The sequence below is a fragment of the Benincasa hispida genome, chromosome 4 (assembly GCF_009727055.1).
Source record: "Benincasa hispida cultivar B227 chromosome 4, ASM972705v1, whole genome shotgun sequence".
NCBI lineage: Eukaryota > Viridiplantae > Streptophyta > Magnoliopsida > Cucurbitales > Cucurbitaceae > Benincasa > Benincasa hispida.
This window is the reverse complement of record NC_052352.1, coordinates 1,429,863-1,444,482: the sequence shown is the minus strand read 5'-3', so window position 1 is coordinate 1,444,482 and position 14,620 is coordinate 1,429,863.

The window sequence follows — 14,620 nt, the reverse complement described above, 5'->3', positions numbered from 1 at the left end:
TTTTCTAAATTAATTCAATTAAATAATGAGAAAAATTCAATTTATGTAACAAATAAGATGACAAAAAATGTGATAATTTAATTTTATCAAATTTTAGCAAATAAATAAGAACAAACTAAAAAATACAATAAATTGCTTAAATTAATTGCAAAAATAAAAAGGAAAGAGTTAGAGAAGAAGATGGTTCGGTCAAACTCGACCTACTCCACTCCCCAAGCACCTCCTGGGAATCTGAATAAAATATTTTCGACTCATTCCACGGATTAGAGCCCAACCGTTACACCACTGCTCCTCAAACCCGATCCTTTCCACGGTTTAGGATCAAACCATTACAAATGTTGGAATTTTTGAAGAACACAATACTAACTCTCACTAGAGTGGATTTACAAGTTCAAGCACTCAACAAGTTTATCCTCACAATACAATAACACTCTTTCAAGAATAAGATGAAAAGAAAATTGGGAACCTAGAGAGAGCAACAATGGAACATTTGAGTTTTGAAGGATTATGAAACGTAAAATTTGTGTATTTAAAATTTGGAGAGGAATATGGTTTATATAGAGATGGAAAAATTTTTAGAAATCACAATTAATTTGGACCATTGGATTTTGGAAAAGAAAAATCAATGGTGGAGATTTTAAACTAAACTAGTCGTTAGAAACAAATAAAATATAATATTAAATTCCTTTTCTTTTAAAATTCATATTCTTTTTAATTAATCAAAAAAATAAAAAAACAAACCATGTGTCAAAAACTAGCCGTTAGATACAAACATAAAATAATATTAAATATATTTTCCTTTTAATTCATTTTCTTTTTAAATTCATTCTTTTTAAAGTCAATCCAAAAATAAAAAACATACAATGTGTAAAAAAACTAGCCGTTAGACATAAATATAAAATAATATTAAATTTATTTTCCTTTTAAATTTCTTTTTAATTTCAATTTTTTATTTTAAATCAATCCAAAAATCAAAAGTCCATCATATGTTAATTGCTTAATAATCCACCATTCAACCAATAAGATGCCACATGTCTACATGTAAATGGTCTGGTTATGCCACGTCATCTACCACGATATTTTCTTTATAGATTTGTTTCGGTCATATCGTCTTCGTTTTAGCTCCGATTTGAGTGATTCAAGAGGTGTTGGAATCGTTGTTCCGAGCTCTATGCTATGGACATATTAAAATACTAAGATTTTTAGTAATTAAAAATTGAGTTTATTATCATCAAAACATTGATTAATTACTTAATTAAAATTAATTAATTTGAGATTAAGAGCGAAAAAGCCAACACTTCTTCCCATGTAAGGAATATGTGTAGATCTTCATCATTCTGAATTACAAATGCAATGGCTTTGGATCTCAATTGAAGTATACATCTAATAACAAGATTATACTCATCCGACATTATACCACTTATCCTATAAACTTTGGTCAGGAATTCATTATAGGTCGTGCCTAACTCAATGTCAAACCCCCGCAACTCTTCTCCAATGTAATCCTTTTCCCTTTCATTCCAAACGCCATCGAAACAAATCCAAACACGAGGCATGTTCCTACATTTTATATAAAAAAATGTATTAATATAATGAAATTAAATAAAAAAAAAAAAAAACTATATATAAAAAAGGGTTTCCTATTCTTGTAATAGCAATGTTGAGTTTTCGATTACATAATTTAATTCTTTTTGTACATTCATCTGTAATTCTTCGATTTTTCTAGACCCACCTTCTATTAATAACTTTGGGAATCCCATAAAGATTATCACTTGAATAAGTTCAATTCTTTTTTGAATCTCGATACGTGCAATTCCCTCAACACTAGAAAATATTCTCATGTTTTTTTTTTACATAATTTCGGATACAATATCGTATTTTTTGATCTTCTTGTAAACCTTTGGAATATTTTAGTGTGCGCTTGACCGGGTTAGAATTGACTCTATTGGGCCCGGACCCGAGGAAGACCCGGTGAAGCCCGGTCGGGAAATCCGGTGAAGCACGACCGGGAATCAAACTTATTCCAACATTTATTTTGCTCCCGGTGAAGCCCGATCGGGTAATTTGAACTCATTTGCTTCCTACCTGGTGAATATCCGATGAAGCCCGACCGGGTATCAAAATTATTCCAACATTTATTCATTCCTAGTGAAGCCCAGTCGGGTAATTTGAACTCATTTGCTTTCTACCCGGTGAAGCCTGGCTGGGTATAAAAAAATAATATTTTTTTAATAAATGTATAAATAAATATCAAATGCGAGACATTTTTTTTTTTAAAAAAAAACACATACAATCACAAAAGCTACCATAACTCAAACTCCAAAAATCAACCTAAAAAAATTTATAAGTAAATATCAAATGTAGGACATTGTCAATTTTGCTAGTAATTAGTGAACTATTGAGAATACATAAAAAAATGAAATACATACCTTCTTATGACGGAGTGTACAAAATTACAGCTTCGTGAAATACAAGTTTTGGACTTGGCGGATTTCGTTCTAGAAACAATTTGATGAAGAGAACTTTTTGTGGGGTTGTAAAGAAAAATTTGGTGGAGAATTTTTTGTGAGAAAAGTTTTGGTTAATGGTTTTTAGATAAATTAATTTTAGGTGGAGAATATGAATTAATTTGATAGGTTGGTGGTTGAAATTAGAAGTGAGAATTTAATAAGGGGCATAAGAGTAATTATACAACTAAGAAATTTGGTGGAAAATTTTTGGTGAGAAAAATTTATTGTTAATGGTTTTTGGATAAATTAATTTTGGTGAAACACATATGCATGAATCTCTTGGATGCAACAAAAATAAACATTCTTAACAAGCATGCTCAATTGAATTTAAGGAGTAATAATGTAATTGTCAATGTATGGAAACATATGATCAATGATTTCAACACTTGATATATGATGCAAGAATGCATAAGAATACCACATGTATGCATGATATGCAAGCACATTTGCACAAATTACTCGAGTTATGAAAATATATATTTTTTTTTTTTAGAAATAATGATGCAATTAACGGCGAATGGCTTAATGTAATACATGACTTCCAAAATCATTTCGGTTTTTATTTGATGCATCTATCTATTTGTTAAATGATCACTTTGTCTATTCTTGTATCATTCTTGCAAGCAAATACTTAGCATAGAGTCAAACGAATAAAGTATTGATGTCATTGGACATGACATGTCTATTTTTTATTTATTTCATTTCTCTTTTTCCTTTCCTTTCTTTTTTTTTTTTTTTTTTTAATACTTTCACTTGAAAAGGATCATTATTTCGATGAACAACTCGACCATATTGGACATGGTAGGCTTTTTGGAAGCATCTCATGTACTAGTTTTAAAGAACTACCAAGGTAATTCGCAGTATTGAATCTTACTTGATTAAATTGCTTCATAACATTAGCCCTATAATAGATTAGAAGTTTGAGCAAGAAAATGAAATTGGCCAAGAACCGAGTGTTGGATAAGTCAACAAAGGTATAACGAAAGATCTCTTTCCGAAGAGAAAAAGAATATGAATGTCTGGATAAAAAATCTCTTGAACAATAAGATAATCATTGTAATTTTTTATTTTTGAATAAGATATCAACATATGATCGAATAAATAGATGAATGAACATGATCCCATTTCTTTGGACAGCAATTATGAGAACTAGAAGTAGCTCCTAAAAAATTCTATCTCATATATCACATCCTTTGTTTGAGTTCGCTTAAGGTCTTTGATGAAATAAAATCTTCTGAACTTCATTCCCTTAATATAATTCTTCAACGCAAATGTGGCTTGACTTTTCCTTGAATGTGTGAAAGATTCCTCGTAAGAAAAACATAGTTCTCTCAAACATAACTTGGTCTTCATACTTTAGTTTAGCAGTGAATGTCTTGTCCCATTTTAGTGACAGTGGCTTTGCCCCATTGTAGGGAACAAGACTTGCCCCAATGTAACAATGAAAGTTTTGATGGCTCTGCCTCAGTTTGATGATGATGACTAGGTTAGCTCCAACTTAATGATTTGCAATGACGACTTTGAAGAGAAACTTTTTCGTCTACATTGACTATTGCAATCTTGCAATTTAACACTTCGTGGCCTTCTCACGTTTTTTTATTTATTTTTTTTTTTTTTGCTTTTTTTTTTTTTTGTGGCCAATATACTTCGATATGTTTTAGCAAGATGGCTCAGAAAGATACTGATCTTGTACAATTTATTAGTCGTTTTGTATCACTTCTTTGTTGATGCTCCTTGGTGCCATGTAGAAGTTGTCCTTTAAGCAAAACTCTTTGAAGAAAATTGAGACTTCAAGACTCGTTCTCAAATCACTAACTTCATAATTCTCAAAACTGTTATCTTTAATTTTGGAATCACTTTCGATTTGAGGAAAGAGAAAAAGTCAAGAATAGGAATGAAGACAATAATTTAGATATGAATTAAACGAAGTCAAAGATGAAGAAATATAAAAGATTACAAGTCTTAGTTATGAAGCAATACATCATAAGAGTCCAATACTATTTCATTACCCTCGAAGCCTTCTTGGTTTGGGTGGATAATTTTGAAATTTGGCTCACAACTTGTTGTGACAAGCTAGTAGAAGGTTTTAATGGAGATTTATCATACAACTGCATGTCGTATAGGTTGTAGAATTTATGGAGGATCGATAAAAATAATGGTTTATCATAACTTCAAATTTGGTCATTGACTAGGCGATTTTATATAGTGAGTAATTTAGAATTCTTTAAGAGGGGTGTTTGACTCAATGGGATAATAAAAATCTTGTTTGATGTATAGTAATATAAGGCTCAACACATGAAAAAATTAGGAAAGATCAAGATAAAATTGTCTTTACTTAAAATTTGGCTTAGCAACGAAAATATAATTCAAACAAGGGATAAAATGGTTGAAACTTGACTGTTTTTCTTTATTCTCAACAAGAGTAGTGAAAACATCTTTTCTTGTTCTTTTTCTTTTTTTCCCCCTTCTTTTTCCTTTCATTTTCCCCTATTTTTTTACACATTTTCTCCAAATGACAACAATTCATGACTGCTCAAGATTCTTGCTAAGGTTTTGACTAACGAGAATAATTAGAGTGAATATAGCTTCACTTTAAAAAGTATTTGAAATATGAAAGAAGTATTTTCATCATACTTCTAAAGAAGAAACTTTTTCAACGAAATCATATTTCTTCTTCTTCTTCTTCTTTTTTGTTTTTGTTTTTTTAAAGCAAGTGTTATGATATGAATGAAGCTTGAATACAAGTGCACAATGAAACCTTGACCTCTCTTAGGGAAAAAAAAAATCTCAACTTCACATATTCACATTCTTTCAAGTATTTAGCTAAATCATGGTTTGATGTCACTTATTATCTGCTCAATTCAAAGAAATCAACTTTATTAATAACAAAAAGAAACAAGAGATCAACGTGGCTTGCCTCTTTTTCATTATCTCCAAATTTTAAATTCTCAAGATTTGCTTGGCTAATTTTTTCTAGCTTCTCATTTGAATTTATGATATATATATAATGTTTTCCCATGATTTTGCCTTTTACATAAGAATAGACAACATGTGTTAATGAACTATTTTCTTTAAAAAAAAAAAAAAAAGACAAGGAAAATATGCATGTTTTTTTTTGAAAAAAAAAGTGGAAACATGTTAATGATGTGATGATGAATGCAATAATCTTGAATTTTTCTAATGCATATATGATGGTATGATTAATATAATTTTTTTTATGTAAAATGAGATGATGTACAAGAAATTGACATTTTCAAATTTTGTCTTCAATCAATGGTGGATCATGCATGTAGATGTAATTCATGACTGAGATTTTGTATGTGAGTTTATAACTCTATATGAAATGGACATGAATCTAAATGCATGATCCTTTATTAATAATAATAAAAAAAACTTCTATTATGAATGAAGGGGAAGATCTGATGCCTACAGACAACACCTTATCCTAAAGTATTCTAAACCTTAAATGTGAATGGCAGAGGTAAAATGCTTTGATGATTTTTTCAATGATTAAAAATTAATACGAGGATAAATTTTAATCCTAATTAGAAAGTCCAATGTTCTCAAATTAGTTAAAAAATAAATGAATTAATTTGAACGAACATATTTTACATGTTTATACATGCACAATTATGCTCCCTCAAAGGTCGACACTATAATACCTCCAAAGATGTTACATGTGTTTTAATTTATATGAGAAGTTCAATATTAAAATCAAAGGAAGTATTTAAAATGGAAGCACAATAAGAGATTTTTTTTTTTTTTTTTTTGAAGAATATAGGAAATTCCTCTTTTTCTAAAGATTCTTTTCTTGGAAAAAAAAGAGTCCAAATTCAAAACTCTTTATGGAAAACAAATTTTGATTTTGTTTTTTGTTTTTTGTTTTTAGACTTTTTTTTTTTCTTTTTAAGAAGCATTTTACAAGACCCAATTTTTTCTTTAAAAAATCTTCTTTTTGTTTGTTTTGTTTTTTCCTTTTAAAAGATCATTGAATTTTTTTTCTAAATACCCTCCAAATTTAAAACCCTCTTGTGATTTATTTTATTTTTATAAAATACCTTTTTAGAATTAAAAAAAATTATACAAAATTTTTCTTTAGAACGAAATTTGCACTTTTTTTTGCTTTTAAGTTTTTTATGTGAAAAAAAAGAAACACATTTTTCTTTTTTTCTTTTGTTTTTTTATACCATAGAAAAATCTTCTTTTTCTAAAGATTTCCATGTTGAGAAAACAAAAAATCCAATTTTAAAACCTTGATAAAAAATATTTTTCTTCAAAATTTTAACTTTTTGAGACTTTTTTTTAAGACATCTTTCCAAGACATTTCTTTTTTCTTTAAAAGAAAAACTCTTCTTTTTATGTTTTTTTTTGTTTTGGTTTGTTCGTTTCTTTTTTGAAGTTTGAAAAGACTCTGTCGGGGAAACAATCAATTTTGAAATAAATTTAGACTTTTTTAAGAAGGCTAAGAAATATATTTTTTTCATTTTTTTTTTACCGTAGAAAAAAATATTTTCTAAAGATTCTCCTTTTAAGAAAATTCTAATTAAGACCTCTGATGATTTTTTTCTATTTTTTCCCCCAAAAACCTAAAAAAACTCTTCTTTTCTATAGACTTTATTTTTTAACAAAAAGACTTTTTACATGAAAACTTGTTTATGATTTTTTTTTGCTTTTGTTTTTACAATACTTTTTTGAGAAAATATATTTATTTTCTTTATTGAAGGCCATTAAATTTTCTTTTTCTAAAAAAAATCCAAATTCAAAATCCTTGTAAAATTTTTTGTTTTGTTTTAAAGATTTTTTAAGACACATTTTGAGGACAAACTTTTTTAATCCTTTTTGTTTTGTTTTGTTTGTTTTTTTTTTTTTTTGGTTTTGGTTTTTAATTTTGGTTTTTTTCATTATTTTTGTTTAACCATTGAGAGTCCTTTCTTTTCTAAAGACTACGTTCTTGGAAACAAAATAAAATTTCAAAATCTTTACAAAACAAATGTTTCAATCTTTTTGAAAAAAATCCTTAAATTTTTTTTTTTTGGAAGACTGTAGAAACTCTTTTCTAAGGACCGTCTTCTAAAAAAATCAAAACTCTTTGTGAGAGAAAAAAATTCGGACTTTTTAAACTTCTTTTTCATCATATTTTATTTTTATTTGTAAATTGCAACATCAAAGATGTTTACAACAAGTAAATCATGAAATAATTAAATAGAAATAATGCATGTGATTTAAACAAATCTAGTGTTCCCTAAAATTTGAATTTTGAAAAATCGTTGATTGACTCTACAATGTGTGATAGTGTAGGTTCCGACCCTAACATTCTTAAAGTAAAACTGTCCCTAAGTCTTCCAACTTCATCCACAGCATATTTGACTTGAGTGAAGATTTTCATATGGTTGCACGGGAATCAGGTTCCACGAAGGTCACACTATTCAACCTCTGAATCTAATCCTATAGGATATAATCTGAGTAGAAAGTTTGTGAATGTGTGTGGAATGCATGACAATACTAGAGAGAAATAAATGCATTTTAATTACCTAGATAATTATAAAGACAAAGTATAAACATGGAACCATAACTAAAATAGGATAACACATCATGAAGAATTTTACCAACAAAACAAAAATCAAAGAATAAATCTATGCACACATAATTGTGTGGTTAAATTTTAATATATTCTAAAGGAAATATGGTCCCTAGCCTTCCAATTGCTTTCACAGCATAGTTGACTTGAGTCGAGATTTTCATGCACTTGTAGGAATCAGATTCCACGAAGGTCACACTACTCGGCCTCCGAATCTAATCCTAAAGGTATAGTCCGGGTAAGAAGCTCGTGAAAGTGTGTATGAGAAAACAATGTCACAAAATTATTTACAATTAAAAAATATAAACAATTAAATGACAAAGAGAATAGAACAACAAAAATGAAAGGATAACAAAAATAAAATATAATGGCTTTGACCCTCTAAAGACAATCCCCAATGGAGTCACCAAGTTGTTGCAACATCATCGCGACGTGGAGTGACCAACGTTCTTCCATAAAGGTCTGTTTCGAGGTGAAAGATCTAGAGTTGCCACCAATCATTATGAGTGTGATTGGTCATCTATTTTAAGAGAAAAAACGTGGTCTACTTAATCAAAGTTAGGTTGGGGGGTCGTTGGGCGTTGAGAAGGTATTAACACCCTACAACACCCATTTGAAAACATCATATTTTTGTTATCCAATATATTTTATAAAAAGATGGTCCTTATTTGTAAAGAAAAATGTTTACAAAAAAAATGTTAATGAAATCAAATACAATACAATTATGAATAGTTCCAGAGTAGGGATGTTTCCTTATGATCAACTTAAGTACCTTAGTCTAGACAGAAATTATTGTAATTAATTTTATTTAAAATTCATTGTCAAACTTTGCATTATTTTTGAAATACAATTTAGAAAATGAACATTTTATTAACACCTAAATGTCAAAATAAATGTAGACAATGTCTCACTAACTCTCTCACTCTAATTTAAATAATAAAGTAGAGTTAACACTTTGTGGGTGAGCAAACGTCCATTAATTTGTTATCACGTCGATATTTGAATTCCCCAATTAGAGAAACATTTACCTCAATAATTTGAGATATTTGACAATCTCAACTCCATCATAGGATTAGCATGATAGTTAAAAGTAATGTCTTATATGGATCAAAACACATTTTAAAGGTAAAATATGAATAAATCTTTATGAGTGGTGTAAGTCCTTCAAAGGAAGATTGAAATTTATTTTATAAACCAAGGTAAAAATACAATTGAAGTTTTATTTAGAAAATTTAATTTCGAATGAAATTGAAATTACTTTGAACACTTCAAAATAAAACCAAGTTAAAAATCATTTATGAAAGATTCAAATTAAAATTGAAATTGAGGTTGCTTTTTTAGAAATTCTAAATTGAAATGATTCAAAATCATTTAAATCAAATTCAATTTTATTTAAGGAATTCGAATTAAAAAAATTAAAATATTTTGAAAACTAAACTTGAATAGAATTGAAATTCAAGTTAAAATTCATTCATGAAAATATCAAATTAAAGTTGAAATCGAAATGTTTTAGAAACTTAGAATTGAAATGATTCAAAATTTATTTTAGTCAAAATGAAGGGTTGGATACTAAATTGATATTGGAATTCTTTTTTAGAACTCTAAATTGAACTCGAATTAAAATGAAATTTGAAAAACATATATTAAAGCCAGAAATTGCAAATTAAAAGCCAAATTCAATTTTATCTAGAAATTCTAAATTAGACATCAAATAAAATTCACTTGCAAAATTAATTTTGAAGCTTTTTGGAAAACAATTTAATTAAACCCAGTTTAAAATTTAATTAGAAAACCAATCAAAATCAAAATTGGAAATTAGTACTAAGTAAGGACAAAACTAAATAATAATAAGAAAAATAATAAAAAATGGGTGGACCTCACCAACTTTACCAATTTCACAACTTTCTTCTTTCCTCTTTCTTTCCTTCTTTCTTCTTCTCACGATCTCTCCCTTCTTCTTCCTCTTCTTATTCCTTAACCTCCTTCTCTTCCTTCTTCTATTTCAATCCATGAAGGTTGCTGCATCACAGGATGTTATCGAAGCCTCGGGTTCGCTGTCGAGGTCAGATTGTGGGTCGCGCCGTTCGAGTTTCGTCTGCCGGGAGTTGTGACCGCGCTGCACCGGAGTTGTCCGCGGTTTTGCGCAGTGGCCCTTCGCCGGAGGTCGTGCGCATCGATGGGGATCTCGCCGGAGTTATACTGTGATGGATATCGCTGGAATGTTGGACATTTACTATGATTTTCTTCCACTTTTTTTCCTAAAATGTCTCCACCTAAACTTCTTTTTCATGTGTTCTCCCCTCCCAAATGTATTATGTTGCCTTTTTATAAGCCATTAATAAAGTTAAATTAGCTTAGAGGGCGTTGATAAAATGGAGGAGAAAAGTGGGGGAGAGGGAGAGAAATGAGAAAGAAGAGGAAGAAAAGGAGAGGAATGAAGAAGAAGGAAGAATGAGAAAAAATAAAATAAAATAGCAATATTTTTCTTTAATATTCTTTTATTTCTCTCTCTCTATATAAATCGTTATCCTTTTAGATTTTTTTTTTTTTTTTAAAAAAACACCATTAACAAAATAAATAAATAAAATAAAACATATTTTATTAAAAATCGAATCGGACCAAATATGGTGTCTACACTCATTCCTATATTCTAAGCCCGAGAACTGACAATCTCAAGATGCCGAATGGCTACCAGCCACCAAAGTTTCATTAATTCGACGGGAAAGTTAACCCAAATAATACATTGCTCATTTCATCGAAACGTGTAAAAACGCAGGAGGAGACCTACTAGTTAAGCAATTTATTTGAATGCTGAAAAGTAATACCTTCGACTGGTATACTGATCTCGAGCCTGAGACTATCAATAGTTGAAAGCAACTTGAAAGAGCATTTCTCAATCGCTTTTATAACACAAGGCGTATCGTTAACATGATTGAGCTTACTACTACCAAGCAGCAAAAAGGTGAACCTGTTGTCGACTACATCAATCGTATGAGAGCTTTTAAGCCTTGATTGCAAGGATCGACTCACGAAAGTATCTACTATTGAAATATGCAACCAAGGCATGCATTGAGGAGTTCTCTACATTCAACAAGGGATAAAACCTTGCACATTTGAAGAGTTGGCAACTCGTGTCCATGATATGGAGTTGAGTATTGCTAATCAATGAGATACATGTTTTTTAGTCTTTGACATAAAGGAAGAAATGGATGATTTTGATACTCATTAGGAATCTTTTGTCATCAATGCAAATTCTCTCAAGTATTTCTCAAAAGGAATAGGCAAGAAGACTAAGAAGCACATAGAACATAAAAGCTTCACAAAACTTGAAGGAAAGACAAGATTTTGACATCTTTGATATGCTTGAACAACTTAAAGATGCAATTGAGCTTGACCGGAAGATATGAAAAAAGTTGATGATCTCAACTACTATAAATATCACCAAGTTATCAGCCATTCGATGGAGAAATGCTTTGACCTAAACGAGTTAATTCTAACATTAGCTAAAGAATGAAAGATTGAGCTAGAACTTGACGAAATAGTTAATCAAATCATGTTGCAGTAACAACAAATAAATGCGCTCAAATAAACTTTGCAAGTTCATATCATATTAATGTTGAAAAAGCCAACGATTCAAAAGAAATCAAGCGAAAGAGTTTTGTCTTCAATTGTATTAAGCCCTTCAATTACTTGATCTTTAATTTTTCATGATTGAGTATGGCGATCATAGAAAAAAACGAGCGTTTAATGTCCATTTCCACTCGAACTTCAACATTTTAAAGGTTAAGTTCCACGTCAAAGAAAAATTGACCATCAACATCTGCTTATGATCGTCTTAAAGTGACTTGCAATCAACATAAAAGAAAGATGAAGACCTTGAAGGTGAAATCATTTGGTGAAGTAAACAATGATGAGAAAATTCGTAGTCTTGTTTCTTTATGCATGAAGAGGAAATTGTCTATTATCATAAATATAGGAAGTTTCTTGATGGTGAAAACAAAACTCATCATATCTACCAATCCTACAAATGAAGGAGACAATAAAAATTATGATGAAAATAAAAGCGTCTAAAATACAATAAAAAATGCTCCTTATTAAAAGCCTACACTACATGATATTCCTGCCCCACATGAGCTTAAAAGGTGAATGGTAAAAGAAAATTGTGAATTACGACATGACTTGATCCCTTTCTTCAAGGATACTTTGGCAACTTAAAGTCAGTCCATTGTCACAACTACCTTAGTGTGACTACAAAATTGATGTTGCTCTTTCTCATTAAGGAATGATACTCGAAATTGAAGATGGTTATCTCTACTGGGGTCAACATATAACTTCGAAGATGCTCATTCCTATTGAAGGCAACACAATCAATCGAAGATGTCCATCCTTAATAAAGAGGTGAGACAGTAAATTGAAATATGAACTTCTCTTCATTTGCTTAAAAAGAGAGGTTTCAAATGAACATTGCTTCTTTTGAAGGAACTCTTATTCAGCTAAAGAGATCAAAAAATCATACCAGATGAAGATTTCTTCTTCACAGCGAGTCTGAAGCCCAACCGTCTACCTCGAATAATCACCACTTGGACAGAAGGAAACAGAGAAAAAAACACCACTCAGAGCCCTCAGTATTCTTGGAATGAAAATCCAAAGCATGGGCTTTGTTCAGATTTGATAGAGGGAAGGAGGAAGAGAGACCATACACAACGATCAAGCAAGTGGGAGATGCGGTCGTCTATTGCATAGACAAGATGCTTGATTGTTTAGGTGAAGTATGTGATCGTATAGGAAAAGTAAGCGATCGTCTAAACAATCGTGTAGGAAATGGTAAACGATCGTCTAAACGATCATATAGGAAAAGGGTGAGCGATCGTCCAAACGATCACGTAGGAAAAACTAAGTGATCATCTATACAATCGTTTAGTAAATATCGGGAGCTAAATTATCGCTTAGGAAAAAGGTAAACAATCGTTTAGATAATAGCGCACGACGGTGTAATCAGTATGCGATCACTTAGCAATATTGTATATGTGAGCAATCGTGCAGTCACTATCGTATAGGCACTGATTTTCTAAACGATGACACTATCTTTTCATAATGTCAACGCACCCCGAGATCAACACACCATCTGCTATTTATAATGCACTCATCCGTTATTTAGAACGAAGAGGCGCCTTCCCATTTCCTGTATAAAAGTCTAATAAATATGATCTTATCACATTTATAACATATAACTAATATCATATATTAATTATAATATTTCCTTCTACTAGATATAAATCATATTTAGATCCAAATTCTTCCAAATTGACGTATCTTATATATAAAGTTAATTATATCATATTTAATTAGCTCGTTCAGTTATATCATATATAATTGAACTCCCTCTTGTTAATTTGAACATTTTAAACTGACCCAAAAACTGATTCTCAACTTGTATTCAAGCTACCAAAAGGACCTTATGGACTTATGGCTCGAAGGTCCAACGGTACGTGAATAGCTGACTAAACTCTTTAGTCACGATATCCACCATCCGTTAACTGCCAGACATTCCACTAAAGACCGACAGTTGAACTCTTCTTGCCATAGATATATTTCTATGTCCATTGGATATAACTAATCATCAGTACGATGACCTTTCACAGATGCTCGTAATAACAGCGGCCAATTTACCATTTTTCTCCTGTAATTACATCTTCCTCCTTAGGTACCACTGATCCCTCTAATGAACAATACAACATAGTCATACTATGTGTGAACACCTCTCAGGCCATGAGAATGTGCGTGGCGCCACATCGTTCAAGCCCTGGAATCAGCCCTTAAGGGAGCTATCTATCTACTTACCCCTATCTCGGGGAAGAAGTGAATTCCCCAATCCTTGTGTAGCTTGAGTTTCGCAACTCCAAATCAAGACGAATCCCCAAAAATGGTAGGTTTGAGTCGGTGTTTTGGGCCACATCGTACCCATGCAAAATCAAAGGACCAGCCTGAAAAAAATCGGAATTGAAGAATTTCCATGAGCAACGAAACAAGACTATTCCAAAATTACAATTATGCATAAACAATGCATTTACGAGTCGACTTCAATACAAACGGTTATGCAAATAACTCTGAAATTACAAAACATGAACAATATAAATGCATAAAGAGATCAAACCCTACGCACATGGCAGAAGCGTCTCCACAGTTCGTTGCCACGAACGCTCGAACAACAGCAGCCTCGAATGCCGATCTACACGACCGCAATGCTGCAACGAACATAGCACGAAACACTTTGTGCTCATCCTCAACGATCTCCTCGCAACAAACTCTTTCGCACCCATTCTCCAACGTTGCCTTAAGCCACGAAATCTTTAGTAACACGAACGGCCCTTCAACAACACCACGAACGACCTCTAGAAAACGCCGACAATGTCGAATTGAGTCTGACACTACCAACAAGGTGACCTTGATATTCTTGGCATCAGAATCCAGAGGGTGGGCTCTGTTCGGACTTGGTATGAGGCAGATGAAGGAAGAAACACCGATTGTGTAC